Below are 5,000 nucleotides of genomic sequence, written 5' to 3' on the forward strand. Positions count from 1 at the left end.
AATTTTGTAACATATGTTGTTCGGGTACATATCTAAAAGAATCTTAAAAGTTAGAAAATATATCATTATTGTCATATTTTTATATGTATGCATGTGTCTGTGTATGTATGCGTTTATGTATGCGTCTGGGTGTGTATGTTTATCATTATTGTACTAATCAAAATCATCTTTAAAAGATATATATTAATATATAATTGATAGAAAATAAATGTCTAAACAAAAACAAAATAGGGAAGAAATATTACGAAAAGCGATACAAATAAACCTTTGCTAGCAAACTATAAGATAGATTGAATCACATATAAAAAATATTATCATTAAATATACATTATGACTGGGAGGTCGTAAATGTAATTTTGTACTGATCATTTCATGGATATGTGGGTATAGATCATCATATGTTGATATACTATATATATATATATATATATATATATATATATATATATATATATATATATATACATGTGTGTATGTATGTGTGTGTGTATGTATATTATATATATGTAAATATATATATATATATATATATACGTGTGTGTGTGTGTGTGTGTGTGTGTGTGTGTGTGTGTGTGTGTGTGTGTGTGTGTGTGTGTGTGTCTGTGTGTGTAATGTCCCCTTGAGCTAAAGAATTATACACAATGATACAGAATAATTTAAAGGAATGCACAAATCAGAATTGAGTGAGGCAACAGACCAGCAAAAGACTAAGAATTACTCTTCACTTGGACACTTCGGAGTTTTGAGAAAATTCAATGATAAAACTAAAAGCTTAATATATCTCAGAGTTGTCTTTGCCATCTCAAAGCACCAACACAGAGGACCAATTGGTTTGCAATACGGCTAAATGATTGATTAAATAGATAGAAGAAAGATAAGTAAATCAAATGGGATAACAGATAAGAGACTCTGTTAGGGATAGAGGATCCATTTAGCTGAATAAATGCCTCTGAGGTTAACGAGAACAAAGCGATAATTGCTCCTTTCTTGCTGTGAAAAGAAGATCACAAACAGATGAATAAAACAGTCTGGCGTCAGCCGTAATAAAGATACAAGCCGTACAGAAGTTGTTAACTGATTAATGAATTCATAAAAAGAATTGTAATGATAGAAATGTCTAAGTGAATTGATAGAATAGGTTAGTTAGATAATGAATTTGTAAGTGAATTAATGAATATATAAGTTATTAAGTAAACTAATTAAATGGATATTAATGAGATAGGTAGTTGGATAGATATATATAAGGATAATTAAGTAAATAAGCAATAGAAATAAATAAATTAATAGTGAATAAAGAAATGTGTAAATTGATAGATAACTAACTAAATAAGTGAGTAGAAGTATATATGTATACATATGCAGAAAAAACACTGGTATATAAGAAACGTAGTTCGAACGTTTTCGTCTATTGAAGACTATGTTTCTTATTTACCAGTGTTTTTCTGCACATTATATTCACGTGTCATTTGTGAAATACTGCAAAATATGCATACGCATAAATATATATATATATATGATGTGTGTGTGTGTGTGTGTGTGTGTGTGTGTGTGTGTGTGTGTGTGTGTGTGTGTGTATGTATATATATATATATATATATATATATACACATAAGTAAATTAATGAATAGATGAATTATAGTAGATTTCAACTTCATAATTTCTCGAACATACAAAATTCATAAAAGGCGAGAAGCTGACGACAGGAGACTCTCAGCTGCGACCAAGATTGTCAATATTGCCCCGTGTGCTCCAATATTCAGAGCGAGTAAGAGTAACCAAGGTGTGGTACGATCGAAACAAACCCACCACTCAGTACGCATAGAACATTATTTTTATTCTAATTGTTTATCGATTTATTTGTTTGATTAATTGATTATTTGTTTATTTATTTTTGTTGATTTATCTATCCATTCATTCATTCGCCTGTTCATTTACTTATTTATCTATTTTTTATTCTATCTTGATTATTTTTGGTATGTTTTGTTTTGTTTTATTTTGTTTGTGTTCACTGTCTGATTAATAAAGAAGTTAGGAAGTATGATTTACTATGGATTCGAAATTGATAAGCATAGGACATACAATGTCCATACCGGTGATAATCGGACATATGTACATATGCATACATGTATAACTGTATGTATGTATATATGTATGTATGTATGTATGTATTTGTGTATGTATGTATGTGTGTGTGTATGTATGTATGCATGTGTGTATGTATGTATGTATGTATGTATGTATGTATGTACACATGTATGTAAATATGTATGTACGTACGCATGTATGTATACACGCATAATGAATATACATAGCATGTATAATACAACCGTACTTTGTATAAACACTAAAAAGACTTGCAGTTCGTATATTGAGTATTATAGAATCAGTCAGATCAATCATTCGCGTTTAGTGTATTCCGATTAGGTATAGAAAGCAACGCATCAAGTCAAGATTATCATCAGTTAATGTGGCTAACTTTCATAGCTATATTCAGGTATTGTCTCCGCAATAATAGAAAATAGGGAAGAATGATATACAAGTCTATCCAGTTTCACAAGAGGAGATTAAGAGTTTGTGGTAAATTAGAGTGACTCGTTTTTGCGAATAACCGTGGAAGAAAAGATGGTGTAATTGATGTACAAAGATGAAGTTGAATGTGAAGTAGATAAATGCTTGTATTGGTCCTTATCTGTCAGGTCATGTAGATAATGTTCTCCAGTCCTATTACGATGTTATGACAGTGTTATGAAGATAACTCAAATGAGACAAAAGACAGATCTTCCGCATACATCCAGGTGATCTGGGAACGTTTCACAAGAAACACTGATAAGGATGATAGAAAAATATATTAATCTTTTCAAACTTATCAGTCCCGTGGGGTTGTATGAGAAGTGTTAGGGGCGATATGATATTGTATATTAGGTTCCTTACCAGATGGATGTTCTGTGGCGTTATGTGTTATTATCTTTATGATATATTAGAAATAAATCAAACCAGACAATGGTGGACAGTCTGCACGTATTCAAATGAAGGGAAAAGCTTTCCGTATAAACACAGATTGGAAAGATTAGAGAAATAGTGAAAGCTTACTGAATTGGCTAAAGATTGTTTGTGGGAGAGGAAAAGTTAATGAAACATAAAACAAAAACGAAAACGAATTGTTACATTTTTATGGATCTGGGTAAAGAAGGCTCTTATATAAAATTTATAAAAGAAGTGTTTAATCGTTATGATAATACTTGTTCAAAGTTGCTTATAAAGTGAAGTAAAAAAAAAAATCACAAACGAATTAGAATATGTTTTCACTAAGCAACATAAAAAATATGAGGAAACTATTGATGATCTTCAGATCTTTATTTGAGAATAATTTTGTGAAATATTAAATTACAAAACAAAGGTTTCAGATACAAATTATAAAGAAACAAGGAAAGACATAGAAAATGGACAAGTTAAAGTACCTCAAGAACTAGGAAGTGCGTTATGTAAACACCTATTTAGATGGAAATATTACTGGTACTTATTTCCAAGTTATGGTTGTAGTTTACCAGCGCTTCTATCCTAATTGACAAACTTGTGCCGTCCAAGATATGGGAAAACCCTAATACAAGTGCATCACAACATGTCCCCCTTGTACTAGAGTACATGTGTACATCAGACAGCCATGTGTAATAGCTGAAATGGCTGCCGATATAAAATGGATCAACATTCTGACGCCTTTCGTACGCTACTCCAGAATTTGAATCTTGAAGAATGGGGGATAGAGAAAGCTAGATAAATGGTCTCGTAAGGTCACTGACGATGCGCACACACTCACACACACACACACACACACACACATACATAATGTATGTATATATATATATATATATATATATATATATGTGTGTGTGTGTGTGTGTGTGTGTGTGTATATATATATATTCATATATATATATATTCATATATATACATATGTATATATATATATATATATATATATATATATATATATATATATATATAGAGAGAGAGAGAGAGAGAGAGAGAGAGAGAGAGAGAGAGAGATTCTGGCAGGTTTACGTAAGTGGGAGTAGGAAACACAGGAGTCTTAGTCTGAGTTTATTCCTGACTAGTTTCGCAGGTCATTCCTTTGAAAAAGCATATCTGCGAAACTAGTCAGGAATAAACTCAAACTAAGACTCCTGTTTCTTTCTCCACTTGCGTCATATATATATATATATATATATATATATATATATATATATAGAGGTATATACATATACATAAATATATATATATAAAATATATATACATATATATATGTATGTATATACATATATATATATGTATATATATATGCATATATATACATATATATGTGTATACATATACATACATATATGTATATATATATATATATATATATATATATATATATATATATATATATATATATTATGGCGACGTTGTTGGACTAGATATTCTAGGGTGTCGGCCATCCATATGCATAAAGTCATTGGAGCCCTCCCCCGGTCCCAGCCCACTCCACTCCCCCCACCCACCCCCGTGACCAACCGTGAGCACAGGTCGCCTCCCTCGCCCTCAGCCACGAAAGAAAATGGGGAGAGGTAATGAAACGCAATTAAATGAGTTGAGTTATTAACACCGGCGACGGGGGTTGGTCCCGAGGCCGGACAAATAAGCGCCGGGCCATCCATCAGTATTGTCCGGAGGCACGCGAGGGGTCCCGGGACTGTAGTTATATTTCAGAGCAAATCGGTTTGCTTTGCAGCAGAAGGGAACACATCGTAAAGGGGGAAGAAATCACCGCCGTCCACGTTTTGATGTCATACAATTGGAGATAATTCCGGTGTTAACTCAAACCGAGCTTACTCTAACCCTGGCCATAAACCTCAGTTTATAAAGGGTTTTCTTTTCTTCTCTCTAACTCCCGGCAGGAGACAAAGACGAAGTTAGGTTTGTTATTATTGTGTTTGTATTTGTTCTTCAGGCATGTCAAA

General features: G+C 32.1%; 1 protein-coding gene across 1 annotated transcript in view; it reads left to right on the forward strand.

The window, feature by feature from the left end:
- LOC143038048 (protein trachealess-like) overlaps positions 1 to 5,000 on the forward strand; it is a 370,882-nt gene that overhangs the window by 15,330 nt on the left and 350,552 nt on the right. The window lies entirely within an intron of this gene.

The sequence above is a fragment of the Oratosquilla oratoria genome, chromosome 23 (genome assembly GCF_046742065.1).
Source record: "Oratosquilla oratoria isolate Oo_2021 chromosome 23, ASM4674206v1, whole genome shotgun sequence".
NCBI lineage: Eukaryota > Metazoa > Arthropoda > Malacostraca > Stomatopoda > Squillidae > Oratosquilla > Oratosquilla oratoria.